The sequence below is a fragment of the Hibiscus syriacus genome, unplaced genomic scaffold, assembly GCF_006381635.1.
Source record: "Hibiscus syriacus cultivar Baekdansim isolate YM2019G1 unplaced genomic scaffold, ASM638163v2 tig00110384_pilon, whole genome shotgun sequence".
Classification (NCBI taxonomy): domain Eukaryota; kingdom Viridiplantae; phylum Streptophyta; class Magnoliopsida; order Malvales; family Malvaceae; genus Hibiscus; species Hibiscus syriacus.
Window position 1 is genome coordinate 4,082,950 of NW_024062715.1, and position 19,294 is coordinate 4,102,243.

General features: G+C 34.4%; 1 pseudogene; it reads left to right on the forward strand.

Annotated features, from left to right (window-relative positions):
* The first annotated feature begins 373 nt into the window (after nucleotides 1–373).
* LOC120122157 overlaps nucleotides 374–19,294 on the forward strand; it is a 44,389-nt pseudogene continuing 25,468 nt past the window's right edge.

Below are 19,294 nucleotides of genomic sequence, written 5' to 3' on the forward strand. Positions count from 1 at the left end.
AAATAGTAAGAAATTAAGAAGACTTTTTCTTTAATAAATGCGAAAGTGAAACCTGCGACCTAACCGGCCACCGTACCGTTTTGTTAGACAACCAGAGGTTAGGACCGAACGAAAACGGTTCATTTGTTCATCACAATTCAATTCCGCTTCCCATCTACCGCATGGCGCCAAAAAAAAAATCTAAAGGCAAAGCCTCTCTCTTTCTTTCATTTTTGCAGCCATTATTTATTTATTTATTTATTTATTTTTGCCTTTCATCTCTCATTTTCTTCTTCATTGTAAAAGGTTTTGTTTGTTTTTCCATTAAAGTTTCAATCTTTTTGTTAACCTCTATCTTGGGTTTCCTTTGTTCTTTCCGTTTCCATTTGTTAATATGGTTGTTCATGAGTGTTGGGTTATGGTTTTTGCCCTTGTGTTCTTATTCCAATCTCAGTTGTTCAACTCACAGAACCTGATATGTAATCAAAACGACTGGATTGCACTCCAGGGTTTTATGAGCAATTTGACAACAAAACTTGAAACTTGGTCAACAAATTCATCAGCTGTTGTTGTCACTGGGAAGGAATCACTTGTGATCATTCATCTTGCGGTGGTAAGTTCTACTGTGCGGCGGTTAAAAAACGGCTAAAAAACGATGTGATTGGTTAAACAAGTGACTGATTAAAATTTAGACCGAATATGTTATATCATTTAACCGGAAATATGATTAAGTTCAATAACATATTAGGTAACGCTTATATAATGTAATAGGTAGCGCTTATATAATAAAATAAACATTTAACCGGAAATATTATCAAGTATAATAACATATTAGGTAGCGTTTATATAATGCAATAGGTAGCGCTTATATTGACCTATTTTCTAATTAAACCGGTTTATTTATACCGGTAACATTACAAATTTACATATTATATTATAATTATCGGTTTCGATGTTTTTGGGATCGATACAATTTTAAATATACCGACACTTTATGCGTGCACCTCGTTGGACATTCATTCTGGAAAAAATTATCGACACATTTAAAAAGTGTCGATACATTATGTTGACCTGTTCTCTCATAAAACTGGTATATTTATACCGGTTATATTGTAAATTTACCTATTACATCATAATTATCATTTTCGATGTTTTTGGGATCGATACTTTTAATAAATATATCGACACTTTATGCGTGCACCTCGTTTGGGCATTCACTCAGTAGATGAATCAGGGGCATTGCATAATCTTATCTGGTCGGATTCTACATCCAGATCAGATTACACATGCTTCGGTGATGTAATTGCGTTCGACACAACGTACAAAGATAATTTGTATGGTCGGCCAATTATGCCTATTGTCGGTGTCAATCATCATCATAACACAATTGTGTTTGCTACTGCCATAACCACTGACGAGACGTCCCAATCTTTCGAGTGGGTGCTACAGAATTTTTTAGAAGCCATGATGAATAAATCGCCTATTTCAGTTGTCACTGATGGGGATAGGGCAATGCATATGGCTATCAAATTTGTTATACCTTATGCTAAGCATAGATTATGTTCTTGGCATCTTTCTCGCAATGCATAAGCTGCCATTGGTGACCCAAAATTTTCAGCAGCATTCTCAAAATGCATGGTTTCCTGGTGGATAACCGACTAATTTGATATTCAATTGCGTTCGGTTGTTTCAGAATTCAACGTCGAAAAGCATCCATGGGTGATTGAGAAGGGAAATACTCGGCACTTATGGGCACAAGAATATCTAACTGGTAATTTCTTTGCCAATATTCGCTCAACACAAAGGTGTGAGTCTATGAATTCTTCACTCGCGATTGCACTGAAACACAATAAGACATATTTAGATGTTGTTCGTGCAATTGAAGATGGAATTAGTATAATGCGTATAAACGAGTTGAAAGCGGATTACTTAAGTTCACAGACGAAGCCCTTCCATATCACAAAACTGCTTGACCTTGAAAGTCATGTTGTTAAGATTTATACGCATGAATCTTTTCATGCGTTCCAAGATGAATTTCAATGGGAGACATTGTACCGGATTCAGGAAGAGATTCAGTCCTTATCAGATGAATGTCAAAATTATATTTTGACAAAGTACAAAGAAAAAAAATAGGACATTTGAAATTAGTTTTGATTTTTGTACAAAAACCCTAAATTACTCCTGCAGAAAATTCAAAACCGTCTGAATTCCGTGTCGCCATCAACTTCACGTTTTGAAGCACTTGGATTACACATATTTGCCTGGGTCTTTGATTCAAAGTAGGTGGACTAAGGACGCGAAGGCTTCTGCACCCAGTTTTGTTGACTTGAATGTGCCTCCAGAAGTAATGCAAATGGCAAGGTTCGCTGCTCTACGTCCAACGTCAAGTAGGTTATGCTAAATTGCACAAAGACAGACGCGTCTTTCAAAACCGCAAGAGATGAGATGAAAAGACTAATAGAAGAATTTGAAAACTCATTTGGTTTGAATGATTCAGTCAACCAGGGCAGTGTAGTAAACAACATTCGTGACCCTCAACGAAAACAACGCAAGCGAAAAGAAGTACCAAAGAACATGGTCGAGAAGAAAATTAGGCGATGTGGGTTCTGCAACGGCAAGGGACATAAAAACTAACATGTCCTCAAGTAAAGCTCAGTTTGAATACAAGCACACAACCTACATCAACCGATTTTTTCGAAGATAGAATGGAATGGTCATTCAGTCCCGTACATGATGACAACGATCTCTATATATCGTAAGTTTCAACATGACTCCTATTGTGTATAAGAAACATGTACAACAACATATTGTAAACTTTTATCATCTCATACATAATTACATTCACATACAAAATTATAAATCGTATACAAAATTATGAATCATATACAAAATTTCCTCTCTTAGTCTATTTTGATTGTAGCTTACGAGATCGTTTAATATTCCATATGCATCATCACATAAATGCCAAACAATCTATAGACTAGAGTCTCCCACAATCATGGTCGGAATCAGTTCTGTAAATGGGATTATCCAGGTTAATCATGTTGACTACATAGCCAATAAAACTTGGGGGTCCAAATGGTAAGCTAGGAATTGGTAAGGTAAGCTTCCTTTGAGGATTTAGGGTTTAGAGCCCTCTAACGAAAGGAGTGCATGATTGAACATTACGTATAATAGTTGTATTCAGTTGTTGAAGAATTGTTCTTAATTTTAAATAAGGATAGTTGTAATGATATACGTTCACATTTCGGGACCAATTAGTTAGATGCATGCAGTACCCTATATCCTCAAGGCAGAGCACAAGAAATCTGGTACTTAAAGATTTACCAAGAGAGGTACCTTTTGCTCTAAATGAAGACCGAACCTAGAATCAACTTTGCAAATATGTCTATACTGCTGAAGAGAACCTGCTGAATGATAGGATTTGCACACAACTGCAAGCATTTTAAACCCTAAACCCAACTACTCACATGGAAAATTATGCAACATAGATGTAATCAAGTTTTCCCATAAAATGCTTGCAGTTGTGTGCAAATCCTATCATTCAACAGGTTCACTTTAGCAGTATAGGCATAATTGCAAAGTTGATTCTAGGTTCAGTCTTTATGCAGAGCAAAAGCTACCGCTCTTGGTAAATCTTTAATTGCCAGATTTCTTGTGCTATGCCTCGAGGATATACCGCATGCATCTAACTAATTGGTCCCAAAACGTGAACGTATATCATTACAACTATCCTTGTATAAAATTAAGAACAATTCTTCAACAACTGAATACAACTATTACACGTAATATTCAATCATGCACTCCTAACGTTGGAGGGCTCTCAATCTTAAACCCTCAAAGGAAGCCTGCCTTACCAATTCCTAGCTTACCATTTGGACCCTACAAGGGATTTTATTGGCTATGCAGTCAACATGATTATGAGCTTCCTTTATCCTTTCGCATTCAGTCAGACTGTAGAGATTTGAATCAATTAAAAGTTATTAAATACTTTAATCCAATTACCATTTCAAGAACAATTACATGAATACATTGATTCTTATAGGTCGCTTTCGATTTTCTTCAATATTGATACGCTGGGGCTCCATTCAAAAATAGCAAACTTTAAAACCTAACCCCTCTTTCTGAAGACTAACATTCTAAAAAGTTAGGGTTTCGACAACATACCTATCGAACACATGAAGGGAAAAAAGTGTCCAATATGGAAATCAATCAAAAACTAATTTGAATACCATAATATTGATAAATTTACATGAAGAACTGATCGTAACTGTTATGAACGCTGGTATTCATCGGAGTGGAAAAGTTCTTTTATGCCTTTAGGGTTTATCGATTTAAGGTTTATATAGCGTTACATATAAATATTGAACAAAAAAATGAGTAATTTAAAAAAAGTATCGACACAACTTTAAACATTGTCGATACATTATTGTAACCCCCTCAGACCGATGCGGGTAACCCGATCCGATCTGGAGTGTCACATTAGGGCCACCGGAGCAACACACTGTAAAAATAGCAGAAAATTTAAAACTTTTCTTAAAACGTGTAAAATCATAAAATGATTTATTATTATTCATAAATGAAATAGTTTTTTTAAACTCAAATATAAAACAAAATACAATCCACTTGCCCCCTAATCTCATGTACCATACTCTGCAAGCAACACCGAAAGAACTCCCTTACAGATGTTGATAGTTGTACAGAAACAATTCCTTTCACCTGCAATGGTGAGTAATAGAGTGAGCTTCGAAAAACTCAGTAATACAGAACTACCAGATGATGCTACATGACATGTAGATAAATGGGAAGCCTTAATTTCTTTATAGAATCAAATGTATACCAATTACGGAATAATCTGGGGTTCCATTAGTAGTTCATAAGAAACCTTTCATACAGTCACGTTTTCATGAGATCGAATAGGATGCCTAGTGTGTTCCATCAGTACGATAAAATCATAATAGGTACACTAGTCAAATGATAATTTAGTAAAATCTCATAAATCATACTATAGTGGAGCTTTTTAAACTCATATTTTAAAACCATCTTACTAAGATTTAACCTAAGGGAACATCTTAGGGCCTGAGATCCTACCCAAGAAAGTTCGGGTCCTACCTAAGAACACATCTTAGGGTCGCGGGCCTACCCGAGAATGATCTCAGGGCCACAGAGCCTACCTAAGAGTCACATTAGGTCCATAAAAAATTTTCAGCTTGATCAGAGTTGTACTTTACAAATCTGAATCTCCAAGATACAATTTATACAATGATACAAATCCATAAGCCATCACCGTTAAAGTCGGTGTATCCATAAAACAGTAACCATAGATTTCAGTGTACCACATGTTAAAACAATAAAACAATTTTTTTCAAAATATAAGGAACACACTAAAGAATCCAAATATTTTTCAGATGCATTTTGTAGTTATCAGTATGGATAACATGAACTTGTGCAATTTGATCGGATTACAAGAATAAGATCTTATTGAAGAGAATTGATTTTTAACCGATCTAATCAGACATTTCAGATTGATACTTTAGAATTCCACTAAGTTTCCATGTGCATCAGGAAAACGTTCAGGAAACTTTATACATAATAATTCTAAATTTAGATTTACTGCGAGTGATTCCATTACCCAAACAATCAGGGGTATTCAGAAATATACTTTGAATTTATAGGATTTCAGCCCAATTGAACCAAATGAGGTATTCAGAATCTTTTCCTTCTACGTTACTTGCGTTTTCAAACATGACCGAAGTGATTTTATATGAAAATATAGAATCGGAGATTCAAATCATTTACAATCTATGACTATCGATCGTATTATCCAACAACTCGAGTTACACAACTCCCAAACTGATGCATGTCAACAAGTCAATTCATTATCCTTCCAGTGTATTCACTCTTTAATACCATAATGCAGATCCATAGATCATCCCCATAATCATCGCTGAATAGATCTTCCAACGGTTTTTATTTCATTTCCACGTTTCATTGATATCAGAAAATACGAACGTACTTGATTCATGGTTCATAACCCATAAGGATGATTCATCATGTAAGTTTAATAGTGTTTTCAAACTCATCCAATCACCTATTTAATCCGCAGTCATTGAGGTTACTTAGTTCATTTAGTAAGCAAGTCTATCCCTGTTACTTTAGAGTTTTCCAGAATAATTCAAATGTTCCTGAATTTCAAATACATGTTGTACTTTCTTTCAGTTCAATTTAGTCATATAATAAAGTCATTCTGGTTTTCGTGGCTGATTTGTCTCACGAATACCCACTTATTAGTACGATATACGCTCTAGAGTTGAGCTGAGCCAAGTACTTCCAGAATTATCATCGATCCAAATTTGAGAATACGAACAAACATTCAAGTGGTACTTATATCATTCAGGTAATGATATAGAACTAGTGTTGGTTGATCACTTAAGCTGCGTTCTATAACTTTTACTGGTAGCACAACATCCATGTTTATTTGGATATCTTAATTAATCCATGACATTTACTTAGTCTAGGACATAAGGGTATATTGGTCTTTTTTATGCTCAATGATCTTCCATACATTTCAAAGCTTGAGGATATTCATTCATTCCTGGCTTGGTGATATTCTTTAATCATTTCCATTACAGGGGTATTTTGGTTATCTCACAGATCTAGAATATTTCAATCATTTCCTTCTATTCGGTCTTATTATTTAATTCAAACATACCATTTATGACAGTCCCTTCGAGCTATTTCGACGAAATATCACCATCGATAAATTATTATTCTTCATGTACTTATTCATCGGAGATTTCCAGGTTAAATGCCTTCCCAGATGTTACTAACGGATTATCAGGAATTTTCCATACCAAAATAGGATCTCAATAATCAAATCAGTAATTTATCAGTTTAAAAACAAATTCTCATGTTATTTCCTCATTCAGAGTCAACTTGGATTATTTTTACCTCTCAAGGGCATTTTCCTAATTTCTTAACCAGATAATTTTGGTATTAACTCTTAACGAAAATAATTATACTTTAGAGATTCAAATGGTTAATTGCTTTCCCGAACATTCTATGATCTCGAAATGATTCCTTAACAGACTTCTAGTATCTTGTACAAACCCTTTTGGGGTTAAAAACCAGTTATCCAAATTTTCTAATCAAAACTAGTATTTCTTTTGCACATCTATAATTTTATCGAATCAATATGTCTTTTCAGAGTTATTAACCAACTTCCAGGAACAATTATTGTCATCTTACAACATAAGGGTATTTTCATAATTTTACCCTACCAGAGTATTCTCATAATTTTCCATCCAAGTATCTTTAACATTTACCCTTTGATTATATGCTACAAATCCATGATAATACCTTTATCACTAATCACAGAACTCATAATTTAATTCTAACAATCCATCTATTTCTTATATCAGTCATCTGAGCCATATTCATTTACCGAATTTTTACTGTATTCGAATCATGTGTAGAACTTCATTAATTACCCATATGAGACCAAACAATTCCATTCATGCATTTACCAATATCAACATGTTCCATATAGCATGAAAAGGTAGTAATATATTACCTCGATTTCCGTTTCATACTGATCGACCATATAAATTACATTCGAACGCCCTCGATCTTGAAATCATCCTCCAATAATTCCTCATATGCATATAAACAAGAATTATATAAAAAATGAAGCTTAATTGTGAAAACGGATCGAATCGGGTGATTAATCAGTCAAAACAGCTTATCGGGTTCAAATTTGGAAAACGGACTTCAGATTCGGATTCAGGACGTCAACAAAACCCAAAATATTACTCCTGAAATCCAGCTCACCAACTTGATTTCTAGCTTCCAATCTTTTTCTAATGAACATGGACAATCTATCATTCAAATAATTTTCCTCGCCATAAAATAACTTATTAGAATCTAATTAAGAATTTGGGGACCCAATTGTTAAAACTAAAAACTTTATGAGTCAATATAATTTTTAATTTCTAAGATTAGGGACTAAATCGATCTTAATAAAACCATTATGCCATAATCATAACAATGTGAAAGCTAAGAAACAAGGTTGAGCTTTTAACAACTTGGATGGCTTACCTTGCAATTTCCCTTTCTCACTTTAATAACAACCCCCAAAAATCATGTGCACCCTTTTTTTTTCTTTCTAAAGCCATGTACACTGCCATTCATTCATTTCACACTTTATTTCCACGCAGCTTTCGCCAATTCTCATTTCTTTTTTTTTCAAGTCGTGCTCTGAAGGTGAACAAAGAACCTTCATCGGCGACAAGCAAACACCGACGACCACCGTGTCGATCGCCGTCTCCGATCACCATTCAAGACATAAAATACATCGTTCGAACCACCTCATGCTAATCGTCACGAATCCGACCTTCAATCATCCAAAAACATCATTAATCGTTGTAGATCTAGTGAAAACCATGAGATTTTCTTGAAGTAAAACATGTCGATATACCTCCGATGAGCGTCCAATGATGCAAACGTTCTCTCTGCTAACTCAAGATGAGAAACCTTATATTCTTCTTCTATATTCTTCTCTCTTTTTTAAATGAGCTGAAAGGTCTCCAACATCGCATCTATGTTCATGGTTGCATGTCTGGACTTCATAAACTTCATTTCATCAAGTGCAGCAAGGATGTCCATCTCTTATTGAGTGGCCTTAGGTGTCCGAAAAGGACATTGAACCTAACACACCTGACTAATTATCACTACCAGCCAATATACATAGGACCTTAATAATTACAATAATTGGGGTATTACAATTATGTAGACCTATTTTCTAATTAATTGGTATATTTCTACCAATTACATTGGAAATTTTCCTATTACATTTTATTTATCAATTTCGATGTTTTTGGGATCGATACTTTTTATAAATGTATCGACACTTTATTCGTACACCCCATTGGGTATTATTTCTGGTCGACACAAATTTAAAAAGTGTCGATACGTTATGTAGACCTATTTTCTAATTAACCGATATATTTCTACCGGTTACATTCTAAAGTTTCCTATTACATTATAATTATCGGTTTCGATGCTTTTTGAATCGATACAATTTAAATGTATCGACACTTTATGTGTGCACTCTTTTAGGCATTCATTCTGGACAAAAAGTATCGACACAAATTACACAAGTGTCGATACATGATGTAGACCTATTTTCTAATTAACCGGTATATTTCTATCGGTTACATTGTAAAGTTACATATTACATTATAATTATCAGTTTCGATTTTTTGGAATCGATACAATTTTAAATGTATTGACACTTTATGCATACACTCTTTTAGGCATTCATTCTGGACAAAAAGTATCGACACAAATTTAAAAAGTGTTGATACGTTATGTAGACCTATTTTCTAATTAACTGGTATATTTCTACCGGTTACATTGTAAAGTTACCTATTACATTATAATTATCGGTTTCGATGTTTTTGGGATAGATACAATTTTAAATGTATCGACACTTTATGCGTGCACTCTTTTAGGCATTCATTCTGGACAAAAAGTATCGACACAAATTACACAAGTGTCGATACATGATGTAGACCTATTTTCTAATTAACCGGTATATTTCTACCGGTTACATTGTAAAGTTACCTATTACATTATAATTATCGGTTTCGATATTTTTGGAATCGATACAATTTTAAATATATCGACACTTTATACGTACACTCTTTTAGGAATTCATTCTGGACAAAAAGTATCGACACAAATTTAAAAAGTGTTGATTCGTTATGTAGACATATTTTCTAATTAACTAGTATATTTCTACCGGTTACATTGTAAAGTTACCTATTACATTATAATTATCGGTTTCAATGTTTTTGGGATTGATACAATTTTAAATGTATCGACACTTTATGCGTGCACTCTTTTAGGCATTCATTCTGGACAAAAAGTATCGTCACAAATTACACAAGTGTCGATACATGATGTAGACCTATTTTCTAATTAACGGGTATATTTATGCGGGTTACATTGTAAAGTTACCTATTACATTATAATTAGCGGTTTCGATGTTTTTGGAATCGATACAATTTTAAATGTATCGACACTTTATGTGTGCACTCTTTTAGGCATTCATTCTGGACAAAAAGTATCGACACAAATTACATAAGTTTCGATACATGATGTAGACCTATTCTCTAATTAACCGGTATATTTCTACTGGTTACATTGGAAATTTACCTATTATATTATATTTATTGGTTTCGATGTTTTTGGGATTGATACGTTTTATAAATGTATCGACACTTTATTCGTGCACCTCGTTGGGCATTCATTCTGGTCAAAACGTATTGACACAACTTTAAAAAGAGTCGATACATTATGTACACCTATTTTCTAAGTAACAGGAATATTTCTATTGGTTACATTGGAAATTGACCTATTACATTATAATTATCTTATTCGATTTTTTTGGGATCGATACTTTTTATAAATGTATCGACACTTTATTTGTGCACCTCGGTTGGTCATTCATTCTGGAGAAAAAGTATCGACACAATTTAAAAAGTGTCGATATATTATGTAGACCTATTTTCTAATTAATCGATATATATATATACCGTTTACATTGTAAATTTACCTATTACATTATAATTATCTTATTCGATGTTTTTGGGATCGATACTTTTAATAAATGTATCGACACTTTATTCGTGCACCTCGTTTGGGCATTCATTCTGGAGATTACTGAAAATGATTTTTTAATAATTTGTTTCGATACATTTGCACGCAGATATAAAATACATTAATAACTAGTATTTATATTTCAAAAATCCTCAAATGTCTCGGTATACAGAGAAACAATATATAAAAGCCCGACCAATCAACCAACAATGATTCAGAGATCAAATGTCGTTATATATTCGGAGCAATCAACCTAAATGAAACGCGAGGGAAATCCCGACCATCATAATTTTGAGTAACAAACAGGAAGAATGGAAAGGCGAAGAATGTCTTCCGAATATTATCCATTTCATCTAGCTCACGAAGAAACGATAACCATAAACCTATACCGTCTGAGAGAAACGTACCTGGTGTAAAAGCAGCTGTATATTTAAAATCTCGAAGGCGATCCATTTGGTTCTCAAACATTTAAAGCATCAGAAACATTTTAGACTTATGATTTGGGTGCTATACGGGTAATGCAACAAAATGCATCAAAACATTCTCGAGAATTAAACGCTAGATCTTTTAATAATAATGTTAAATAATGGAAGATACACACGTAAAGCATAAACCCCAGTACAATTAACAATGTAAACGAATAAAAGTTCTCCGGTATAATGAAAATAGTCGTAAATGACAAGTTCAGACGCTTGTCATGTACGCCTCTTATCATTGCACTGGTAGAATTTTACCATTTACATTGATAATTTAGCAAAGTATCAATAGATTATACACGTGTTACCTTCAATTATTTTTATTATTATTACAAGTTGTAGCCCTCAATTATCGGGATTTTTAGTTGTCATTTGTTGCATTTCCCTTATACCACCCAGATCATACGTCCGAAACGTTTCTGACGCTTTAACTGTTTGAGAACAAATGCATCACCGTTGAGATTTTAAATCTACAGCTGCTTCTACATCAAGTATGTTTGGCTAAGATGGTTTTGGTTTAGGGTTAACCTACCTCAGTGAGTTGGCTGAAATGGATAGTATCCGGAAGGCATTCTTCGGATATCCAATCTTCCTGCTTGTTAACCAAAAATTACGATGGTTGGGATTTCTCTAGTGTTTAAAGTTGAAAAAGAAATGGAAATTAGGAATAATCAATGATAACATGCATATTGTCTAAGTTAATAAGTTTTGAAAAAGGTAAGTTGTTACCTTAGAAATGAAATTTGAAACACTCCCGATGCTTTCATTGAGTAAGTTGTTGTTTGGATGGAACAAACGCTCGGGCTAATATTTATAGTAGAGCCGAAATTTATATTGAAATTCAAACTCAAATTTAAATTTAAATTCAAACTCCAATTACATATGAAATGAACTTGAAATGCAGTGTTAAATTGAACATGGAAATTGCATAATTGATTTTTATTGTTCAAGTAACATGCATTATGAACCATCAAGCGGGTAAAAGACAATATTGATTCCGTTCAAAGCTGAGTTGTGAGTTGATGGGGTTGTCACACTTGTCATATGGGAAAGAGTACTCACATGGAAGAGATAGATAGATTGTTTTGTTATGCACAGCCCATCCGAATGGAATATTTACCATATAAGTCACATGTTATACTGTGGAATATTAAAATACACAGTTACTGTGTTATATGTTATAGTATTTTTGAATGAAATGAAAATATACACACAATATAATCAAACCAAAACATACATACACAACAAATTTATACATAACAATGTTCAAATAATGTACCAACAACGAAATTAATCCAATGAAAAAGGGTTATTTCTAACGAAGTCCGGAACATTAGGTGCCTTCAATAAATTTTCCAAATACTCTCGTATATTACCACCTTTTTTTGAGGACATATATCAAGCTAATGAGGTGCAATTTTACTAACAAGAAACTAAATTCGCATAAGAACGAATAAATTTGTGTCATACCTAGAGCATTGTCGTCCGAATGGGAAGCAACGTCGAAGGGATGTGGACATATGTAATTGTATTTCTATATAAACACATAAATTGTTAATCAATCAATGTATGAACACTTGTTTAACTGGAAAAACATATTGCATAAACGTAACTTACCAGATTATAAACCATTTTTTCCGCTGAATCATCGACCAACCGTGTATATAGGTCGTTAAAATCACGAAACACGTTTGTAGACACCCGTTTTTGACCGAGATTAAAAATATATATTATATTGATTATTATTATTATTATTATTATATTAATATATTATTATTAATAATACTAATAATTTATAATTACATATTTTGTAGCTCAAGCCCACTACAACAAAAGCAATCTCGGAGCCCAATGCAAATCCAATAAAAATCCAACAGCCCCAAAATAATTACAAGTAAATCAGTTTAAGCACAGGAGCTATTCCCATCCATGTGCATGAGCGGCAGCCAATCACGCCAACATCTCAAGCTATCACTATTGTTGGAGCCAATCTGCAACAATAGCCAATTTTTATCTCCAAAGTCAAAGAATCATTCATCCACCATCGAAAGATCAAGCAAATGTCAAAAGCAAGTTACCTACTTTCACTATTCATACCAAATAAAGCAATGAAGAAAAAAAAAAGAAAGACAAACGGATTTGGTGAAGAAAAATGGTAACATGTGAGTTTTCTGCTACCTAGAAAAGGGGGAGGAAGTGGGGAATCGGCCATTTTTCAGAAAAAAAGAGGTAACAGCAAGGAGAAAGGGGGGAACGAGAAATGAAGGAGAAAAAAAAGACCATTCGAGCAAGAGATTATCAACAACGAGGGTCTCGGTTTTCAGGGGATGCAAAGCGAACAAAGGGGGTGGTTCATTCACCTTTCGAAAAACCAATAGAAAGACTATTGTACCATGAATTTCACCATTGTATTCGGAAAAAAAATTGAGAAAGCAATAGAGATACAAGTTGAGGTTCAAGGTATTTTTTTGATTAGTTTTCCCGTTTTTCTTTATGTGTACATTTGTTATTTCGAAACAAAAAAAAAGCAGAATAGAAGAGAGGTCTACTTACCTGTTTCGTTTGAGTCCTTGCCGGTGTAGGGAGTTTGGTCTTGTTAAGTCGCTGGAGAGATACAGAGTCATAAGGGTGGTCATCGGTGAGGTTTGGGACGTTCCTCGGGTGTTGTTTGGTTTCGTTTTGGTCCATAAGTCAATGCTTGGATGCTTGTGATTTTGTCTCCATATTATACCCGTATTTAATTTCAGTCCTAAATGGTAATGTATTCAGTTTCTGCTTGTTTACGCATTTGACTTATATTTTTAGGCATGTTATGTTTTAGTCCTCCAGGTGTTTTCTTGTGGGTTTCTATTCGTGTCCTCTAGGTTTACTTATTTCTTTTTTCGACCTAGATTAGGATGTCTTCGGTTCTATTTTGTTTTTACATTTAAACTGTAATTTGTTGAATTTGTTTTTTTAGTCCAGGAGCGAGTTATTTTGGGTTTTGATGAATTTCTGTATTTAACCTTTAGTTTTATTTCTTGTGTATTTTAGCCTTTTGAACATGACTTGTTTCTGTTTTGTGATTTCGTTTTTATCACTAGTTTATATATATATATGTTCGTTCTAGCCTTAGATGTTCATAGTTTTTTTTAGTAGTAATGTCTATATTTTTAAATGATTGGTTTTAGGCCATAATATTTTGCTTCATTTCATGTTGGTAACCTCCAATTTTTGTTATGTTTATTTTAGCCATTACATTGCTTTCTTTAGTTTGTATGTGATTTATCTTGGTTTAATTTTGGCGTGTTAAGCATGTTGTAGCATGTTATTAAATTAATTGGTCTAAGACGTGCCATGTTTGTATTTGCTCCCTAAATCTCATTTATCATAGTCTAAACAAAACATGTTTTAATTCAATCCTACGTGTTTATGAAAGCATGTTTTTAGATGCCATTATTTGTTTAATATTGACATCATTTGTCGCATAATTTGTATGTTAACCTCGTGTGCATGACCCGACTTCATTAAATAATCAGATTAAGGGTAATATTCTTTTAATTTAAAATTTGTCAGAATGGCTTCTCCCAACTTACTAGAGAGTTGTTTTGGCAATTTTAAATTAAAATTGTATCCCGTCAGTAACGCTTAATTAAATTTGGATTAATTACTTTAAAATTTGGGAATGAAAGAAAAAGAAATATTTGGCTATTTAAATTATTTGAGAAAAGATCGTTAGAACTCACCTGAAGATTTGGTCTCGATATTTTTAAATAATCGAATATCTTTTATCTTTCTAATGACTTGGTAATTTTAAATTAACATATTTTGTTGCTTTTCAATGTTATAAAATCAACATTTTTGTTGTTTAAAGGGATCATTAATCAAATTAAATTCGAACTTGTGAAATTCTTTGCAAAGACATTAATTAATCGACTAGGTACCGATTTAGGGCGTTATGGGGGTGCTAATCCTTTCCTACACGTAACCGACTTTCGAGCTTGGATTTTGGTAACGTAGACCATAAATTTGTCATTTTAATTAAAATTAATTTTTATTTAAAATGGTAACGTTTTTGGGTGCCCAATCACACCCTAATCAAAGATTGGTGGCGACTCCTCGAACCATATGTTTTTATCGTAAAGGGATTTCCAAATTTTTGAAACGAGAGGTTTTTTAAATCGCATTGTTTTTAATTAAAAATTCAAACGTAAAGAGAATAATTACAAATGGTGTGGTTTTCGAAATCTCGCTCCCCCACGTTAAAAATCGTTTCGACAGCTTGGCGACTCCGCTGGGGAATTTTTTTAGAGAGTCAGGCCGATAATCAATTAATTAATTGTCTTTGCAATTGAAAGTTATAAGTTCGTTTTAACTTGGTTTTTGATCCCTTGTTTGTTTTGAATTTTTTGTTTGCATTTTAATTTGTGATTTGGTTAACGAATAAATAGTTGTACTAACGTGTGATTTGCATGTTTCAGTTTTCTAACCTTTGCTTTAGTTTGTTGATTTTCTTGGAATCGAGGCAAAGGATTATGAGTTTCCCCCATTGTTGCTATAACCCTTCAATACTTAGAGCCTTCTAACTGTGCTCTATCCCGTTAGGTAGGGGTGAACGCTACGCTTACGTGAGAAAAATTACTTTTCTCCGCATGGGCTTTAGCAATTAACCTTTGGGGTACATGCCTTATGTTTACGAGTGAAACATTGAGTTTCTCGCATGGACATAGGGAAGTGTATCCTCTCGAATTGAACTTTATCTGTTTTAAGCCTATAATGGGTGAGGATCGAGGGTCTGGCAAGCTCAAGGGGGCACCAGCAAAGGACAATTCGAGGACCCTTTTAGTGATACCAAACTCTGCCCATTTTATGTTGAATCTCTGTCCGCAGACACAAAGAGGAAACTCATTCTAGCCTTTTCCTCGAAGTTATTTATTTTTGCAAGAAGTATGAGAACTAGAAAAACATGCGGTTAGGTTTTATATTTTCGCACAAAGCATGTGAAGTAGATACCATGCGGGTAGGATTTTTTGTGAATGACAAAGCATGTGGGTAGATATAATGTTGGGTAAGATCTACTAAAGCATGATTGGGTATCTAGCATGTGAGGGTAGGTTTTATTTGATGATTACGGTATCCACTATCTTGTTGTTTATCTTATGTGCACTAACCCATTTTTGTTCTCTCTATTTTATTTTGATTTTATTGCATTTGCATCCTCATATCATCGAGGGGTGTTAATTTGCAAGTGATTGACTAATAAGAAGGCTGACCATATTGAGGCAAGAAATTCTCCACCATGTAGTCAAAACCGGGAGATCCAGAGATGTTCAAATGATCCATGAAGAAGGGCACCCGAGGAATGAAGAGATCTGAAACTGGTTGGAGAATTCCTTTAAAGGTGCAAAGGCCAAGATGTTGACTCAGAAGATATATATAGTCATTTATAAGGACGAGAAGACCATTCATAAAGACGAGAAGAGCATTCATAAAGACATGAAGACCCTTCATAAAGACATGAAGATCATTTCACATTGGAGGTAAGAATGAAGATTTCAAGATTCAATTTAAGGACATCTGACGTCATCAAAGGTGATGGAATACGCCAACAATTTTGGAGGTGCAATACCAGATCCCATGAAGAGTACGACTTGAGGAAATGAAGAGATGAAGAATCACAGTTGTATTTTGATTACATGGTGTACTTACTGAATTCTTGTTGTCTAAGTGAATGGTTGTTCTATAAGTGGTCACTTTTAGGATTAACACCTCGTGCATTTGCATTCTGCATTTTGCATTTTGCATTGCATGTATTTATTTAAGCATTTTATATACATTAACTATGAAAACACGAAAATAACTTATGGAAGATTTTTGTTCAGTAATAACAAGATCATTCATTCATACTGTTCCTCATCATCATGAACAAATAAATGGAAGTGACAGAGCAAGTTAATGAGAAATCACAAGATCAGTTGCAAGAACAGTTGGTCGGGTCACAACAAGATACGAGGAATCAAGCATCGGGTTCTCTACAAGATGCATCGAATCAAATGATCAAGATGCTGACACCACAAGTTGCTGGTAAAGAGAAAGTGGAGGATAAAGAAAATCAATGTCATCATACTAATGCATCAAGAATGATAATTTTCCCCGGAACATCTAACTCAAACCAAGGGAAAAGACTCGTCAATTATGAGCAATTTGAAAATGAATTCAAGTGGTTGAATGAAGCCGTTAAAAATATGAAGGTTGTCAATGCCACTCACAAGGAGTTAGAAGCCAGAGAACTCAGCTTGGTCCCTGATTTGGTCATCCCACATGAATTTAGGGTGCCTAATTTTGAAAAATATGATGGCACTAGTTTCCCCCTAATTCATCTGAAAATGTTTTGCATAAAGATGGAAGGGTACTTAGATGATGATAATTTGTTGATTCATTTCTTCCATGACAGTCTTGTTGGGCCAGCTATAGTATGGTATAACCGCTTGAACAGAGAGCAGATCAAGACATGGGTCAACCTAGCTGATATTTTTCTGGGGCAATATCAATATGTTAAAGGCTTAGCCCCAAAACGCCATCACCTTCAAAAGATAAGGATAAAAGCTAATGAGAGCTTTAAAGAATATGCCCAAAGATGGAGATGAGTGGTGGCACAAGTTCAGCCTCCTTTGCTAGAAGAAGAAATATCATATGTGTTTCATGATTCTCTCCCAGCTCCTTTCTTTGAGTTAATGCTAGGAAATTCGATGAATGATTTCAAGGATCTTATGGTGGCTGGAGAATCAATTGAAGATGCAATCAGTAAAGGAAACTTGAAATTCACTTCCAAAAGCCCGAGAAATCAAGAGGGAAGAGTCAATGAGGTGAAGGAATGACACGTCCAGAGCTCTCACAGCCGTAAGAGAAAAGGGGCAGTTGGTTACTCGAGTCGTTCAAAGAAAGTCCCGAGATCAAAAAATGCTTTGAAAGTGCTCCAAGCTTCTATCGCGGATCTGTATCCCCATTTGATTAAAGGTCAATACCTCACACCAAGGCCAGTGAAAGTACAACCAAACTCTTCTGCTCACAGCTATGATCAAGATAGTGTTTGTAATTTTCACTTGGGGGCATTGGGGCATTCAACCAGAAATTGTAGGCCGCTGTTAAAGGAGATAGAGACGCTTGTAGAAAATGGGACATTGACACAAGAATTGGTGGAACAATGGATGACGAGCTAGAGTGGGGCATCGGAGTGCAACGTATAACACCCGATCGAGTCAAATGCCACTCCATCAGAAGAATAATGGGGGCATCTTAATTATACAGAAATCATTTTGTTCATCACGAAACATTTTGTCATTTGCAACATCTTGTTTGAACATGTTTTTTGGACTTTCTCATCAGGTTTTTTTATAATGATATTTAAGTGAACTCATGTTACTTTAAGGATGGTGAGCATTGAATCGAATTTATGACTTGAAATTCCTTGAATATCAATTGAATTAAAAGCTCTTTAATGATTAGAGTTACAAATCTTTGACAAAATGACAAGGTTGAAATATGATAAAATAAGGACCCTGGACCTTACCCCCAGAAGATACACTCGAACACCATACCCTTTTATTGCAGGGACCGATATAGCCTTCTCCTATCATAAAGGAATGAACCATAGGCTTGGTATTCAGGTATGCATAGGAGCGGACAACATGGGGCATCTTTTGTGTACGATGTTACAAAACTGTCTAGACCATACTTTTGTTGACGACGTTCGATGATGATTATGATCTTTACAAATGGAATAGTCGAGTAGGTGAATCTAATTTAGGTCAGTTGCTTGGAAATTGAACTCTAACGATGAGATTTTTTGACTTTCAACAACACCTAGACTATGACAGGTTCTTCTTGACAAGCTTAAGAAATTGAATATGCATACCCAACAAAATATATATATAGAGATATAATATATGGGTCTATAATAAAGCTGAGCTATTCCGCTAAGGCAATTGGTTATAGAGGAAACTCGAAGGCCCTGGCTTTATGAATAGATTATATTCAAACCATGACCTTGATCGGGTACCTGGCAATTCGGTGTATGCTCCACTGTGATTGTCAAGTCAAAGACTTTGTGATGAGATGAACCCTTCAGCTAGCCCGATAAAGACAAATTACAATAAAGCTGATTTCAGCTAGCCAAAAAATGGTAAATTAAATCAAGT